Source organism: Carlito syrichta, unplaced genomic scaffold (genome assembly GCF_000164805.1).
Source record: "Carlito syrichta isolate Samal-C Ts95f unplaced genomic scaffold, Tarsius_syrichta-2.0.1 Scaffold315530, whole genome shotgun sequence".
In the NCBI taxonomy this organism is placed as follows: Eukaryota; Metazoa; Chordata; class Mammalia; order Primates; family Tarsiidae; genus Carlito; species Carlito syrichta.
In genome coordinates, this window is record NW_007259626.1 from 171,052 (window position 1) to 190,059 (window position 19,008).

Below are 19,008 nucleotides of genomic sequence, written 5' to 3' on the forward strand. Positions count from 1 at the left end.
GGGATTACAGACGTGAGCCACCACGCCCAGCCTTATGCTTTTCAAAAAGAGTTCATGAGTCATACAACTGTCCCAATCCTCGTGTGTCCAAAAATGTCATTCTGTGATTTGCACGCACTGATAATATATGGAATGGGTATAATTTCCAGGGGTACACATTTTCTCCTTTCAATCTCTAAAACAATGCTCAGTTGACCTCTGTTATTTAATTGAAAGAGGGTGTGTATTCCTGGCTGTTTAGTACTGACTGTTTAGTAGGCTTCATGCAATGTACATACCAGGAACTAAACACGATTCCAATATCAAATTCCATGGACTACATGTTCAATCTGAACACTACTCTTTACGACAATTATAGACATCCTAACACTGAATACTAAAGCACAAAAGCCTAAATCCTGACTGTACCCCAACTCTAATCTTAGACCAAACAAACACCAAAACTCACTCTAACACTCAACCTTTTGCCCTAGTCTCAATGTTAACCTGAACCGGAATCCTGATGTTACGATTTTAAAACATGAGAACTTGGTCTATGTACAAAGTGGTTTATCAAGGCAGTGAGTAAAAAAGGCATCTCCTTCCATGCCCCTTAGCTCACTCTGCCCCAACCCCACTGCCTCCTGGCAGATATCCTCACTTTCTTTGGGTCTTTACTCAGAAGTCACCTTCCACAAATGGTTTAGGCCAACCATGCAGTTAGAGAGAACAGTTCCCACAAGAGACCACTCTCACTTCTGACACCAACTGCAAATTAGGGGGTTACCCAAAACCACCCTCAAGTTAAACGACTTGCTAGAAGGGCTCACAGAACTCACTGAAAACTGTGATGCCCATGGTTATGGTTTATTACAAGGAAAAGACACTGATTAAAACCAGCCAAGGGAAGGGATGAAAATCAGCCAAAGCACAATCCAGGAAGGTCCAAACATGAAGCCTCTACTTTTCCTCTCCCCATGAATTCATGGACATCATTGATCACCATCATACAGAGAATTCATTTTACCCATTTGTGTGTTGTCTCTCTCCCATAGGTATGTAAGCCCCATGAGGGCAGAGAATCTGGTCTACTTTATTCACTGCTGTATCATCTACTTCTAGAACCATCCAACTGCACCATCCCATATCATAGCCACTAGACACCTGATATATATATATATATATATATATATATATATATATATATATATATATATATCAGCACAGATCTAGAAAAAAAGGTCAGTAAACTTTTCTGTAAATGATCCAACAGCAAATATTTTTGGATTTGCAGCCATAGAAAAGAATTAAACAGATAAGTTTGACTGTGTTTCAATAAATATTTACAAAAACAGGCAGCCACACAATTTAGTCTATGGATCACAGCTTGTGAAGCCCCAATCTAGTCTTGTTGGGTCCATAGTCAGTATTCAATAAATTTTTGTTTAGCTAATGACTAGAGAGAAGAATAATATGGCTGTAGCACGTAAGCCAGGAGGATCCTGGTAAGACAATAATAAAGGAAATTCATGACCAGAGATTATAGGGTCTGTTACCCATGGATTTTATTTTAAGCCTCTGGAGTAATTTAAGCAGAATGATAACTTAATGTAACTTTTATTTTAAAAAATCACTGTTACAGATGCTATAGTTTGACACCAGACCAGCCCCCACCACCTTTTTCAGAACTCATTCTGAATGTTGGTGGCCAAAATTTTGCTCTCAGGTTGAGTTCCTCTTCAAGAGTTACTCGTGGCCGAAGAACACTGCCCTGTTCAAGGTTGCCCCCCTTTCTTGGATTCAACCCACATCCAATGACTTACCAATGTAGGAGCATAAGAGTCTGGCCTTCTTGTTTCATGTGCAGACAACTCTGAAGGACTGCTCCGGCTTCAGAACTCCATCTGCGGTTGGCAGCTACAATCCCAGTTGTGGCTGCATTGCATTTCCTGTTTGTCCTGCTCCTCACAGGAATCCATATATTTCCATCATTCTCCTCTAGGTATTAATCTCATAAGCATCCCCTAAAAAGCTGCTTGCATGTAAATCTGCATTTCAGAGTCAGAGTCCAGGGAAGTTGACCTGCAACAGCTGATAACAGGAGCAGTCTGAGAAAGTAGACTCTTACAACGGGATTTGGGAGTGATTACCTGTCAGCTAGCTGGCAGTGAGAACTTATTGCTGGTTACGGGTAAGTACAAATAGCCCCTGGCAAGCTGAAGCAGCGCAATTTTCAAAGCTGTCACTGGTAGTGAACTGGGGTGGTATCTGGAGGAAGGGGATGCCCTGGTGGTTGCCATGTACCAGGCCTTCAGGAAGTATGGAGAAGTAGTCATCATAAAGACAATGAAACTGATGGCTGATGCTAGGAGCTACTGAAGCACTGAAGAAAGACAATGCCAAGGGTGAAATCCAGAGGGCCTTCTTGGCAGCACATAAAGAGACTCATATCCTACGTCCAGAGAGCAGAAAAGGCTGAGAACCAGGGAAGACAAGGAGACCAGTAAGTATACTATTGCAACAGTCCAGGCAATGGACAGAACTGGCCTGGCCCAGGATGTTAGCAGCAGAACTCGAGAGAAGTGATCAGATTCTGGCTACATTTTGAAGACAAAACCAACATAATTTTCTATGATGTTTGTATTTATTTCCTATTGCATCTGTAACAAATTACCACAAAGTTACTGGTTTAAAACAACATAAATCATTATTTTACAGTTTTAGAGGTCAGAAATGTGAAAAGAGGCTTAGGGAGCTAAACTCAGCAGGACTGGCCCCTTCTGGAGGCTCTGAGGGGAGAATTCCCTGGCCTTTTCTTGCTTCTAGAGGCCACCTGCATGCATTTCTTGGCTTGCAATCCACTTACTCCACCTTCCAAGTCATCATTCCAACCTCTGCTTTGATTCTCATGACTTTTTCTGACTCTGATCCTCCTGCTCCTTTGTGGTTATAATGGATCCACCTAGACAACACATTCCTGTGTGAAAATCTTTAATGGGACCACATCCGCAAAGTCCCTTTTGCCATGAAAGATACCAAACACATTCACAGGTCCCAGAGATTTGGATGTAGACAGCTTTGAGGGGCCATTATTCAGCCAATTACAGGGTTGGATATGGGAGGTGTAAGAAAGGGAGGAGTCAAGAATGACTCCAATGCTTTGGGGCCTGGTGGGAAGACACAGAACTCAGAAACTCAGTCCATTCTTCTTTGGAAGCCAAGTCCTGCCATATTCTCTTAAAGGCTTCCCTCTATTTGAAGGAAATTTTCAGGAAAAGGTAAAAAATTTTGACTCTTATAGAGATGTAAAAATGAACACATGTTGAAGAATTTATTTCACTTGCATGAGAAGGTCAGAGAAAAACAGGCAGATGTTTAGAGGAAAATTCGAAACAGCACAGATTTATGTGAAGTAATGTAATGTTAAAGTATATTGCAAATGGGGACAAAACTGAGCTTTCCATAGTTGGAAGGAAGTCAGTTAAAATCACTACCAGACAGGACAGCATTTCTATTCCAGTTACAACTTATAAAGAGTTGCAAAATAGCTCAAAGACAATGAACAGGCCTAGAATCTGATAACACAGAAAGGTGTGCTACAGATGGTGCATAGTTTTTTACTGAAACATAAAGGTTTTTTTTTTTTTACACTAGATCCCTCTGACAGAAGTACTCAACTTGTAAGTCCCAGGAAGGGCAGATGGAGTTTCTGGCAGGAGAGAAACGATAAGGTGTGTTTGATGTCTGTAGCAAGATCCAACAAAGAACAGGAAGAAAGAAAAACAAAAATATCAAATGTTATCATGAACATATTGTATTGTAGTCATTATAGTACTTTTAACTGGTTAGTCTTTATCTATAGAGAAGCTGTTATGGACTCAAAACTTGTATCTCCCCAAAACTCATATGTTGAAGCAAACCCCTAAAGTGATGGTGGGGGCCTTGGGAAGTAATTAGATTTAGATGAGGTCATGAAGATGGGAACTACAAAGTGGGATTAGTGTTCTCATAAGAAGAGAAATAGATACTAAGCTCACTCTCTCTCCACCTGCATATACACAAAGAAAAGGCCGTGTGAGCACACAGCAAGATGGTGGCCAATATCACCAGGAACTGAACCAGTCAGCACCTTGGTCTTAGACTTCTCGGCCTCCAGAACTGTGAGAAATAAATGTCTGTTGTTTAAGTCACCCAGTCTCTCTCTGGTATCTTGTTATGACAGCCCTAACAGACTAATATAGGAGCTTTTTCTTTCTTTCTTTTTTTAGTCCAGACAATGTAATCAACCACCTGGCGATGTATAACATTCCACTCAAATGCAATTAGGCCAGACTGAATGCAAGCACACATAATTCATCTACCTTTCTGGCCATGATCATTTTGAAAGCATTCCTTTTGTACAGTCACTTTCCAGTACAAACCAGACCCTCGTTGTCTGTGGCTAACTTGGAGGTACAATGAAGTATATAAATTAATAAGTAGAGGAGGAAAAATAATTTTTCACTACCCTTCTAAGAAAAGACAGGTTAACAAGAGAAAATCAGAGAAACGTTTATTAAAATGTATATTTCATATAAATGGTAGAAAACTCAGAGAGAGAGTAACTCTCAAAGAAGTGGCTTAGAACTCTAATTATGTAGCCTCTTCAACAAAGAACAATACATTCTTAGAAAAGTGTCAGGACAAAGTAAAGGACCTTGAGTCTCTAGGGCCAGCAACTTGTGGGAAGGCTAATGTATGAGAAGCTTATGGTAGATTAAAGCTAGTCAGTAATGTTTGTTATATAGATTCCTCTGCTGCCATCTCCAGGCTGATGAAAGTCTAGGGTTGTCTTCAAACTTTGTCCTTCCTGATAGAAAGAGGAGGCGGGACACCTTTGTAAAGTTATGTCCTGCTTTTAGGCAAATATGGAGAGGGCAAAGAGTTTTTCTTGTATCTGCTTTTTCTCAATTAACTTCAGCTCGATATAATCCTTTTAGCAAGGTGGTATATTTTGGGGTGGCATATCCTGCTACCCTTTAGTAATAATTTAGCAGTATAGTCTCCTACATGGTCTCTTTTTCCCCATCTCATCTTCTATTCCAATTAACATGCATGACAGAGAGAAGCAGCAAACCCTTTGCTATGCAGTAACATTGGTGGAGCCAGAAGATAAAATCAAGAATAGATAGAAAACCTTACACAGGCACCTATATGCTCGTTTGCAAGAAGAAGTTGTGTTGGGAGGAAAAACTATTTCTCTACTTACAAATTAACAGCAGGGCCTACAAATTAACAGACAGGAGAAAAGACAAAATTTATTTATTCAAGGAAGTCTTCAGAGGAATTTGGTTTTCCAAACAGCCAACAATAGGGGTCTACATACCCATTTGATGAGGGGAAAAGGAGGGGGAGAAAAAACTTCTATGGAAGAAAAGCGGAAGGTATGGCAGTTTCAGATATGATTTGTTTAAACAATTTCTCATTATGCCCTTCTTTATGGCTGTGTAATACTCCATCATGTATATGTACCACATTTTCCGTATCCAGTCCACTTTTGATGGGCAGCAGGATTTGGTTCCATGTTTTTGCTATTGTCAATAGTGCTGCAGCAAACATGCATGTGCAAGTATCTTTTTTATATAATGATTTGAGTTCCTCTGGGTATATTCCCAGAAGGGGGATTGCTGGGTCATATGGAAGGTTAATTTCTAGTTCTTTTAAAAATTGCATACTGTTTTCCATAGAGGTCAAACTAGTTTGCACTCCCACCAACAGTATAGAAGCATTCCCTTTTCTCCACACTCTTGGATGGATTTAGAGTCCATCAAATTCAGTGATGTAGCACAGAAACAAAGAATTGAATACTACATGTTCTCACTCATAAGTGGGTCCTGAACATTTATTTATCACAATACTACAAAAGAGGGATCAGCAGTAGTGGGACACTGCCAGGGGAGGGAGGAGTGTCATGAGGCATCTCTAAGGGTAACTGATCTTAAATCAGGGGAAGGGAGGCAGTTGGAGGCCCAAACTTCACCTGCACTAGACTACTTATGTACCTAATCCTGAATCCTGACTTGTACCCACATCTTTATAATAAAATAAAGTAAAAACAAAAACAAGCGAACAAAAAACAATTACTCATTACAATGATAATAGTCTCCTCTCTGGCTGTAAACCTCCCAGAGAGGAGACTTAAGGCAGCAATATGTAGGAAGGAGATCCTGCCCAAGTCAGCAAATAAAGTTTAGGCACTTTTTATTTTTCTGCAGCTGTTGTTTGTTCAGATATTTTAGCTTAAAATAATCTTTATGCCATTGAAATGCATTTTGGATCCCCACAGGTGCAAAATTGTTATGCAGTAACATTGGTGGAGTCAGAAGATAAAATCCAGAATAGATAGGAAACCTTACACAGGCATCTATATGGATGCCTCTTCATGGAACATGACTTTTCAAGGGGCTCTTCCTGTCTCAGAAAGTCTGGTCAAAGATCCAGAGGTAAGAAAAATGCATCCAAGAGTCCCACACTCTGGAGTGAAAGATAGAGTTGCAAAAGATGGCAACTGAATTGGTTCTCACCTTTTAGTTCATCACCCACCACCAGGCTATATTTGGGGAAGCTGGGAGGGCCCAGAGGCAACGCTAATTGCATTTGATGCTCCTTCATACCATCTCCAGAGGCCTTGCCCCAGCCCAGGTTACCATTTCTAGTCTCTCGCTATCATCTTAGCACCCCAACTCTTTCTCAAGTTTCTGCTCTTGGTGTCCTTCACCCACCCTCTACCCAATCACAGAGCATCAAGAGGGGTCTCTCTAAAAATGCCAGTCTGTTCACATTGTCCATCTGTTTAAACCACTGCAAGACTTCTCACTCCCCTGGGATAAACCAAAGTCTTGGTAGAGGCTCACAGAGCTCTTAGTGATGATGCACGTACCTGTCCCACCGCCATCTTCAACCCAAGCTCAGAGCAAAACTCCTCCTCTCTCTTTTCTGACCCCAGAATGTGCAATGCTGTCTCCCACTTCTGGGTCTTAGTGCCTGCTCTCCCCTCTGCTGGGTTGCTGGGAACATCTCACCCCTCTCCCCTACCCCACCTGCCTATAATGTTTTCAGACAGAGGCAAGAGAGTAAATGGGCCCCTGTCCTCATCCCTCTTTTCTTCCCTCCCCTGGTTCTTCTCTGCACCATGAAGGAACCGTATATGTGTAGACACACCAGACTACCAGTCCAAGCTGCAACTCCCTTCTCTTTGGCCAGGCCTGTAAGTGAATGCCTTGGCAGAAGTCTGCCCTCAAGTGAATGGACCTAGAAAAGGGACCCACACACATCCTGGAAGTAAGTTGGCATATCTGAGTAGAGAATACTGGGGTCTCAGGTACCTTGAGATGGAGAGAGACATCTTAAAAGAACTTGCTTGAGGGAACTTTCTGGAAGGCCAATGAGAGCCCAAAAGATTTAAAGATTTTTGGAAGTGATCTAGGACAAGAGACTGGATGGGAGTTGTCAGGAGCAGGCTGGAAAGTGCATCACCTGTGTCAGTAACTGCAGGAAGTGTAGGGTATGGAAGTCCCCCCAAAACCTTCAAAACACCCCATGATAGAACTCCTTCCAACTCCAGGAGCAGTGTGCTAGGGAAGTCCCAGGCATTTTATCTCATTCCGGCCCCTTACCTGTGTTCCTGCTCTATCCCCTGGAGGGGGTCAGAAAACTTAGAGCACAAGCTGGGCAGGCAAGGGAGATGGACAAGATGGGGACATAGAAGGTTGCTCCAACCCAGCTTGGAAACTCAGAGGGGAAAAGGAATGTAACTGACTTCCTCTTTCTTTCTTCTCTGTGCCCCTCATTCCTCTTCACCCACTCATTATGTCACTCTTGATTCATCTAGGATGGGACAAAGACAGGGAGGAGAGATAGAGGGACAGGAAAGTGTTGTTGGTGCCTTCTAGGTGGGTCAGATGCCCAAATGCTGGCTCTTTCTCTTGTGGGATGCTCTGGTGGGTGCACAGAAGACACCACCCCACAAGTGCACCATTCCCTGGCAAGGGCAACATAATCTCAAGCTAACTGTTCACGATGGCTCCTACATGCATGGGTTCTTGCCCTACTGGCATCCTCTTGAGTGAATTCACCGGAGACCTTAGCAGCCCTCTTCACTCTTGCACTCTAGTCAACTCTGGAGTGCTCATAACAAACTCTCCAAATGGCTCTCTTGAGGCCTCCTATTAGACTTGGGGGGAGGAGAAGAACAACTCTTTCCTTTAAGAAATCCTCTTTCCAGCTTCACTCTTCATCCCGTGTGTCTGTGTGCCCATAATAGCCTTTATCCCACTGGCGATTCACAATGACTCTGAGGAAAGAGAGGCTATAAGTAAATGCAATATACTTGGAGATAAGGCCAAAAAGGTGAGGCGTCTGGAGGCTGGGAACTTTGCCACAGCTTCAAATTTAAGTTAGCCAGTGAATTAGTATACTCTGATGGCAGTCTATTTTCCCAACTGGATAGTCAATTCCCTGGTAGCTCAGACTGTGCCTGTCTTATTTACCCTATATCCCCAACTCTTAGCAAAGATCCCAGCACAGAGTAGGTCCCATAAAGAATAATTCATGAATTATCTATTGCTGCATAATAAACCACCTCAAAACTTAAATGGCTTAAATAATGGAAGTAGTTTATTTTGCTCACAATTAAACGATTAGTAACAGCTCATCTCTGCTCAATGTATTATCATCTGGGACAGCTCATCTTGAGACTGGAATATTTACTTCCAAGAATATCCATTTCCAAGTATATCCACACATTGATGCTGGCTGTTGGCTGAGAGCTCAGCCAATGCTGGGGGCTGGGGACCATGGTTCATCTCCATACAATCTCTCCACAGGTTGCTTGGGTTCCTCATAGCATGGTGGCTGGGTTCCAATGTCTCCAAAAGTGGATGCTGTATTGCCTCCTATGGCTGGCCTCAGAAATCATAAAGTATCCTTCCACTGAAGTCACAAGCCTACCCAGATTCAAGGAGAAGGTACACAGACCCCTTCCTCTCAATTGGAAGAGTGTCGAAGTCACATTATAAAGATAACATATTGGGCGGGAGATATTGGAGTGGGCATCTTTGGAAAATACATCTAATCTGTCCAATGGATGAGTAAATATTACCACTTCCTGATGGACCCAGTATTTGAACTCAAGTTCTGTGCAGTCAATGTTGCTCTGGGAGGAAGGGATGTGTCACACATTCTAAAAGACTCTTCTTCAACCTGGAGAAGATAAAACTTTGGAGTCCTGGAAAGGTAGTTGACAGTTATGAAGATAATCCACTTACTTGTGTTCACCGTCTGCCTCTTCAACTAAAATGTAGGCTCCATTAGAAAATTTTATTTTATATATTTCTGTATATAACTTTTACACATCTTCTTTTTGAGTCAAGGTCTCATTCTTTCACCCAGGCTAGAATGCAGTGGCATAATCATGGTTCACTTCAGCCTCAACCTCTTGGGCTCAGGTGAACCTTCCACTTTAGCCTCCCAAATAACTGGGACTATAGGATTGTACCATCACACCTGGATAATTATTTTTTAATTTTTTATAGATATGAGGTCTCACTATGTTGCCTAGGCTTGTCTCAAACTCTTGGATTCAAGCAATCCTCCCACCCTGGCCTCCCAAAGTGCTGGTATTACAGGCATGAGCCACTGAGCCTGGCCCATATTATATAGCGTATATATGATTTTATATTATACATGTACCTACATAATCTCCAGTGCCTACCCCAGAGTCCAGCACACAGCAGCTATGCAAAGAATTCTTGAGGAATAAAACAAATGAAATGCCTGCTTGGTCCTGCTAGAACAAGTGTCCCTTGATGAATTGCTGCCACCTTCTGGGCACTGGGGCATTGCCAGCCACTTCACACTTTCTGTGTCCCTTCTGTCTTTGGAACTATGCACCCATCTCGACCTAAGCCACACTCAGTTTACAAGGCACTCTCCAAATAGCTGATTCTTCTTTTTTTCTTTTTCTTTTTCTTCTTTCAGTTGGAATCTCACTCCATCGCCCAGGCTGGAGTGCAGTGGCACGCTCATGGCCACCCCAGCATTGACCTGCTGGACTCCGGCAATCCTTCCGCCTCAGCCTTCCAAGTGCAAGAGTGTCCGGTGCCACACAGAGTTGCAGTAAGATAAGCAGACAGAGGGCCTGCCAGGTTAGGCAAGGACACCCCTGAGCACCCTACCATACCTGGCTCATTTTTTATTGTACGAGATGATGCCTCACCAAGTTGCTTGGGCTGGTCTTGAACCTGCAGGTTCAGGCAATTCTCTCACCTCTGCCTCCCAAAGAACTGAGCCACAGAACACGGCCTCATTTTTTTTTTTTTTTTTTTTGAGTTGGAGTCTCACTCTGTCGTCCAGTTTTAAAGATGTGGGGTACAATTCAGGATTAGGTACACAAGTGGACATCGTACAGGTAAAGTTTGGGCCTCCCCTTGGTCAGCTGATTAATTTTTTAACCACAATCCTGACCAAACTGATTTCCATTTGACCAACGTGAACTCTGAGGACCGGAGGAACTGCTGAAGAGAAGACTCTCTCCCTGGTGCCTCTGCATGCTCGCCCTTCCCCTCCTCAGCCTCTGCCCCCGCCCCCAGCTGTGCTTCCCCTGCCTCACTGTGGCTTCTCTGCCCATAACGCTCAGGGTGTCCTTGCTGAACCTGGCAGGCCCTCTCTCTGCTTATCTTACTGCAACTCTGTGTGGTACCGGACACTCTTGCTCTCTTCCCCACTAAAAATCTTCCATGACTAAGTGTTCTCCAGCTTTTCTCCCTCCCTCTCCAGTTGCTACTTCTCTAGAGTTCACCTTCTCCCAGGTCTGGCCCTAAGTCACTTCTCTTCACAGGCCCCAGGAGAGCAGCTCCCCGCTCAGCCTCAATTCCCACCAGCACAAAAAAGCACGCCAGCCCAGGCCTCTCTCCTGAGCTCCACATCTGATTATCCGACCCCTTGAAGGCCAGCATTGCCTGGAAAACTCTGGCACCTCACATTCATCTTTTCTTTTTCTTTCTTTCTTTCTTGCTTTCTTTCTTTCTTTCTTTTTTCAAGCAAAGTTTATTTAGAAAGTAAATTAGAGAGAGAGAGAAAAGAGATTCACCTCCCCAGGATAGGAGGGGTTACCAAAACTAAGAAAACATTGTGGCCACTGCCCAAAGAGCCGTGGGGAGACACCAGGGTTTAACAAAGCAATGGCAACCTCACGCTCATCTTGTCCGAAGTCAGCCTGCGGTCTCCCCCCTCCAACCGCCTCTGCCACTGCCCAGCTCAGGCAACCACGTTCCATCACTCACTTCTCTAAGTCAGACAGCTGGGGATGGCCCAGAGTTTTCCCTCTTCTCACCTCCAAGGTCACTAAATAGTTTTCGGCAGATACACCAAACAGTGCACCAACCACATTGGCATATTTTAGCAGTTTTAGGTTCTTCCAATTCTGTCTACTTGACAGCCCTCAGGCAGCCCCTCCTCTCCCTCTTCTGTCACCACTGGGGTCTGCATCACATGGAAGCTGGACTGCTGGGACAGGCTCCTATCCCCTGCCTCCTCCTCCTCCTCCTGCGGCCTGACTCTAATGACTGTTCACTGCAACATGTCCCTGATTAAAACCCTCAGGACGCTGCCCAAATTCACTGCCAAATTTTCACAACTTGCCCCTCCACCTGCCGCCCTAGACCACGATCCAACCCTCTGCCCATCCATCCTGTCCTCAAGTCACACTGCCCACATCACATCATCTATGACTCTGTGCCTTTGCCCACTCTCTTTCTACTGCCCAGAACTTCCTGTCCTTATCAACTCATGTCGAAAGCAACCCATCCCCATTGTACAGACAGATGAAGAAACTGAGGCTCAGAGAACCAACATAACCTGCCCAGTGTTGTAGAGTTAGGAAGTAGTGGAGCCAGGGTCCTGAAGAAGACTGTCTGAAAACAGCTCCTTTCACTATTCTGCAGTATCCAGGCTCTATTACAAGCCTCAGTTTCCCCAAGTGTTGAAGACTATGGACTCTTCCAGCTCTGACTTTCCCTAACCAGGATTTTTTGATTCTGAGATCCTCTGGGGCTCTCTGGGGGCACTGAGCATAGCTGCCCCAGGACCTCTAGCCTTGGCAGAGACTATTCGGGCCAAGTCCCCTATGGCCTCTACAACTGCCTGCGTAACTTGTTTGGTCCCCATTGAAAACGTGATTACCAATGAGTGGCATGGTCTACCACCCACCTTCAAACTCCTCCTGCCTCCATTCTGTATTCATTTTCTACTGCTGTGTTAGCAAAATACCATAGACTTAGCTTATAATGACACTCACTTTATGAGTGTGCAGCTCTGTAGATCAGAGGTCCAGCAGGCATGGCTGGGATCTCTCTGCTCAGGGTTCACAAGGCTGAAACTGGGCTAAGTCCTCAACTGGAAACTGCAGAGGAATCTGCTTCCACGCTCATTCAGGTTGGGGACAGGATTCACTTCCCTGAGGTTGTAGGACTGAGATCCCTGCTTCCTTGCTGGCTGTCACCCTCTCTTGTGGCCACCCGCAGTCCTTCTCACATGGCCTCTCCATCTTCAGGTCAGCAATGGTGCAGCAAATTCCCCTCATGCTTCCAATCTCTCTGACTTTCTCTTCTGAGAAAGTTATTTAATTTTCAGAGGCTCATCTGATCGGGTCGGGCCCACCCAGATAATCTCTGTATTTTAAGATCAACTAACTTGAGACTTTAATTACACATGAAAAATTCCTTCACAGCAGCATCTAGATTAGTGTCTGACTGAATAACCAGGGAACAGGAATCTTGGGGACCATCTTTAGAAGGCTGTCAACCACACCCTCATTCATCAGACATTCACTAAGACCTGCTTCACACACAATCTGTACTCAGCAATGGTAGGAGAGCAAAAATGAGCAAAACTTGACTCCAGGGCCTCTGGAACTCCTGTCTTAACACCCTTCTATTCACCATGTGCTCAGCCAGACGTACTTACCTCCCTGTTTATACTTAGGCTATACCTTCCACCTAAATTCTGTTCCTCATTGTGTTAGTCAGCCAAGGCCGCCATAACAAAAGACTACAGGCTAGGTGGTTTCTAAACAGTAGATATGTATGTTCTCACAGTTCTGGAGGTTGGAAGTACAAGACCAAGGTGGCCACAAGGTTAGTTTCTGATAAGGCTGCACTCCCTGTCTTGCAGACAGCTGCCTTCCCGCTGTGTTCCCACATGGTCCTTCCTTTGTGCACACACATCCCAGGTGTCTCTTCCTCTTCTATAAAAACACCAGTCCTATCAGATTAGGATTCCATTTTTATGACCTCACTTAACCTTAATTACCTCTTTAAAGGTCCTGTCTCCAAATATAATACATCCTAAGGCACTGGGGCTTCAACATATGAATTTAGGGGAACACAATTTAGTTCACAATACCCACCATCTTTACCCACCAGACATCTCATTTAGGGCCTCAGTTCTCAGGCTGTCTCTTCCATAAAACCGCCCTGGATGTCCTCAGTTGGCGTTTCCTTCACTCCCCACCCCCACCCCCAAAACCAAGCTGGTACCTTTGTCCCCACCAGGTCAGTTTCTCACTGGACTCTAAGATTCTGGCATCAGGTTCCACAACTGGACAGGCTGGTGTGTCCTGGGAATTTCCCAGTACATGGCCTGGTTTCCAGCGGTGTCAGTAAATACTGAGAAGGGTTGAAGGAGTAGAAGATACTGAAGAGGTCCAGGGGTATGTCCTCACCCCCAGGAGAATTGGTCAAGACTACCAACCTCACACCTTTCTAACCACAGTGCTCTGGGTCCCTGGACTGTGTGCAGTAGAAATGACAACAGTTCTCCAAGCCCAAGGACTAGGGGACATCCACCTCCCAGCTTTCTGCAATCCCCACCCAGGCAGATTCTTGACATCTTAGTAATAGCCATATCTTTAAAGAGACTCAAGTCTATCTTGTCCCCCCATCATATCCTTCCTCTCAAAGTATCCCAGGACACTAAAATTATGCCTGCCACCCTGATCTAGGCATCTGGAAACTTGAGTTCCAGTCCTTGCTATGCCTCTCACTATGTCACTTTAACATGTTATTCTAACTTCTCTGAGGCTTTGCTTCCTCACCTGTAAAATGAGCACACAAATACTTTGCTCATAGGGCTTCTGTGAGAGCTGCATGAGATCAAAGATCAAACACATGTAGCAGGAGTTCAAGGCATTGGGGCTGGGAATAATTAAAGGAGAGAGGCTATTTGAACATTGGCAGAGCTGGGAAAGGTGTTCTAAGTCAAGAAACGTAAACTCAACGATGGCACCTTGACCCTCCCCTAGGCTGTTGACCATGGCCAAACTGCTTTCTTTGCTAGGTCTCAGGTTTTTTTCAACTGGTGGGAATTTGCACTCAATCTCTCCCTATCAGTGAGATTTTAGAACTGGAGATTGTAGACCTCTAAATGCTATTGATTGTCATCTTGAACATTTCAGAGATGGGGAAATGAAGCACAAAAAGGGGAGTTGTCAGGGCAGAGATAGGACAGAGTCCAGGACCCCTGGGTCTCAGGTCAGTACTTGCCCCAGGACCCTTCTTCCTCTCTCAGTGCGCAGAGTCACAGCCACAGCTGACAGGAGCTGACGGCCTGTCCTAAACGCCTTGCTCATATTAACCATCCTAGTCTGTGCTGTCCAATAAAGTTGTCACTAGCCACATGTGGCTACTGAGCGCTTGAAATGTGACAAGTGTGACAAAATGTAAAATGCATGAATTGTATTTGTAGTTTAATTTAATTCATTCAAATTTAAAAACTGATATCCAATTCCGTTACTAGAAAACTGTTAAGTGTGTTTGAACAACTTGAGAATCCATTTTATACCTATACATTTTATTAAGGTTAAATACAGATCAAACATTTCTGATAAAAAAATTAGTGTCTGCATTGAAACATACCATAAATGTAAAATATACACTGGATTTTGAAGACTTCACTCAAAATAGCTCATTAATAATTTTATATTAGGGTACCTGCATAATGACCATTTGCATACATAACCCTGAATTGTACCCCACACTTTTAAAATAAAATAAAATAAAATTCTACATTAATGATATATTACAATAATGTAATTTTGTAGTACATTAATGACAATATTTGTAAAATAAAATGCTATTAAAATTTATTTCACCTCTTTCTTTTTATTTTTTTAATGTAGATACTAGAAAGTTTTAAACAACTTGTATGCCTCACTCACATTATTTGGCTCACATTATTTAGATGGATTGCATTATTTTGCTACCCCACAGCACTGGTCTAAATCTTCAATGCAACCCCATGACATAGGCCCATATTATTACCTTCATCTCGCAGATGGGAGAACCTAATGTAATATATGCTGCCTGTGCCTGCCCCCTCCCCCATATCCTCTCACCCCTCCCAGGTCACCTGTGTCTTCAGTGGACAATTCCTGGATAAGCTTCCTGCCTCAAACCCTTGTATCTCTCTTCCTGAAGGGCAGGCAAGAAGTACAGGAAAGTTAGTGTTTCTAGGAACAGCACCCAATGAATGGGGGGTGAGGGTTGGTGGATCAATACCTGGCTATCTTAGTCCATTTTCTGCTGCTTATAACAGAATACCTGCAACTGGGTAATTTATGAAGAAAAGTGGTTATGGAGGCTGAGAAATTCAAGGTTGAGGGACTACATCTGGTAAGGATCTTCTTGCTAAAGGGAACTTTCTGCTGTGTCTTAAGGTGGTGCAATGCATCATGTGGTATGGGGGCCGAGTGCACCAGCTCAGGTCTCCCTTTCTCTTCTACCAACCCCATTCCCATAAGAACACATTAATCTATTAGTCTATGAATGGATTATCCATTCTTGAAGGTTCTGCCTCTTAAAGGCCCCACCTCTCAACGCTGCTTCAATGGGGATTAGGTTTCAACATGAGTTTTGGAGGGGACAAATATTCAAACCATAGCACCCACTTTCCTCACCCTGAGTGAGGCATGCACTATCCCATTTCTCAGAGGCTTTCTAGTAAGATCAAATCCAGTTTTATGACCATGTGGGATTTATCCCTGGGATGCAAGATGGTTCAACATACAAAAATCAGTCAATATGATTTATGACACCACTTTAACAAAATAAAGAATAAAATAACACAATCATCTTAATAGATGCCAAAAAAACATTTGACAGAATTCAACATTCTTTCATCATAAAAACTCTCAATTAAATTAGGAATAGAAGGAAGATTCATCAACATAACAGTAGTCATATATGAAAAGCCCACAGTTGACTTCATATTCAGCACTGAAAAACTAAAAACTTTTCCTCCAAGATCAGGAACAAGGCAAGGATGCCCACTCTCGACACTTCTCTCTTGAATAGACATAGTATTGGAAGTCCTAGCCAGAGTAATTAGTCAATAAATAAAAGGCATCCAAATTGAAAAAGTAAAATTGCTCCTGTTTGCAGATTCTTATATAGAAAACCCTTAAAGACTTCATTTAAAAATAAAAAAGTTAGATGCTGGATGTGGTGGGTCATGCCTATAATCCCAGTTCTTTGAGAGGCCGAGGAGAGAGGACCGCCTGAGCCCACGAGTTCAAGACCAGCCTGGGCAACTTGGCAAGACCTCATCTCTACAACAAATCAAAAAATTAGCCGGGCGTGATGGTACATGCCTGTAATTCCAGCTACTTGGAAGGCTGAGGCAGAAGGATCACCTAAGCCCAGCAGGTAGAGGCTGCAGTGGCCATGAGCGTGCTACTGCACTCAGAGCTTGGGTGACAGAGTGAGACTCCAACTCAGAAAAAAAAAGTTAGAACTAATAAACAAGCTGGGCGCCATGGCTCATGCGTGTAATCTCAGCACTTTGGGAGACTGAGACAGAAAAATAGCTGAACCCAGGAGTTCAAGACCAGGCTAGGCAATATAATGAGATCCCATCTCTACAAAAATAAAAAAAATATTAGTCAGGCATGGTAGCATGCACCTGTAGTCTCAGCTACTCAGGAGGCTGAGATGGAAGGATTGTCTGAGCCCAGGAAGTCAAGGCTACAGTGAGCCGTAATTTGCCACTGCACTAGCCTGGGTGACAGATGAAGCATATATATATATATATATATATATAGAGAGAGAGAGAGAGAGAGAGAGAGAGAGAGAGAGAGAACAAATTTAATAAAGCCGCAGGACACAAAATCAAAATACAAAAATCAGTTGCATTTCTATACACTAATAATGAACTATCTGAGAAGGAAATTAGGAGATTAAGCCCCAGCCGTTTATAGAGGTAACCCACTTTCCTCCCTTCCCTTACTCCCTCCTCCACACCCTTACCATGTTCCTCGGATCTTCTCCCAGTTAAATCACTTTCACTCAAATGTTTGTCTCAGATTCTGCTCTTGGAAGATCTCAATCCAGACATGAAAGTACAGAGAGTTGAATGACTCAGAGGTCAAATAAGTAGGAACAGACAGACTGGCAGCTTGATCCCAGGCCATCTGACAGCAGATTCCACTCCCTCAAACACCAAGCTCTGTTGCTTCTCACACAGTAGCCACAACACTCCCATGGCAGGAGGATAGAGACACTCCCCTCAAATCTGCTGACCCCAGAGCAGAAAATCCCTTCTCTGGCTTCAGATGATTCTTCTCTGGTGGTAGGAGGTTAAGCAGACCTGCCCCTGCAGTCCTGGAACAGACCCAACCTGGCCTGCCCAAACTGTCCCCCTGGCACCAGTGTCTGCTTCCCGGCCAGAGGGAAGCCAGGACTGCCAGCCAGTACCTTGAAGGACATTTGCCTTTGGATTAAGAGGACATGCTGAGATCTGGTGCTTGGAGGGGCTGGGGTGGCCAGGGTCCAGGGGCAAATTCACTGAGTTTTCTCATTTATTGAGCTTCTCATGTGACAGGCACTGTTCTAAACAGCACATCACATATATTTTATTATATATATATATATATATTCCTCACAATAACCCTTTGAGGTGCATGCAATTATTATCCCTATTTTATAGATGAGAAAACTGAGGAATAGAGAGGTTAAGAAACTTGCCAAGGTCACCCAGCTAGTAAGTGTCACAAACAGGATTCAAACACAGGCAGTCTAGCTCTTAATCCTTCCTGAATTCTGACTCTCCTGCAACTTCAGGTGTGACAGCTGCCAGCTACTCACTCTGAGCTTCCACTTAGAGTAGAAGGAGATTTATACACGAATTTCTGCCCAATCCCAACTTTGGTGGAGCCCCACCTGGAGGAAGGGATAGGCAGGAGAAGATGCACTGAAGACTGGGAGGCAATAGACCCCACAAGGAGGAATTGTATTAGCTGAAAAGCAGCCCCCCTTCCCCTGCACCCACTCCCCTGGAGCCTCTCTGCCTGTTGACAGAGATCAACCATTCAACCTCTGTGTATTTATCTATCCCCAGTCATGTTCCCAAGATGATTTGAGGGAGCTTAAAGAATTAGATGCACAGTATCTCCACTGTTAAAGTAAATTAAAATGGAGCCCAAGTCCGAAGAATGCCTGAGCAGACAAAGCCTCATAAGTGACCTTGGCCTTGTTTGACTCGCCAACATAAGTGAAACTTAACTTGAACTGTTTCTTGTAAATGCCTAAGAAAAATAGAACTTAATCTCAACTAATCAGAAGCAGCCAACACAAATAATTATATAACCAGGAGCTTTCCAATGAGGTAGACCAAATAAGGCAACTGTATAACTAGTCAATCAAATATTTTTATTGTTTACTCCTGTGTCCGTCATATAAAAAACTCCCCCTTGTGTTCCCTCAGTAGAGCTCCCAAACCACTTCTGGTTTGGAGCTGCCTGATTCATGAATTGTTGTTTGCACAAAGAAACCCTCTGAAAATATATCGTGCCTCGGTTTACCCTTTTAATACCACCAAAGATACTCCAATGAATAATGCATGGCTTATTATCTTAACGGCCTCATAACTGATGCCACGATGATGTGATATTATTAGATCATTACACATACAGTTACCAACTTGTCCTGGTTTTGTTAG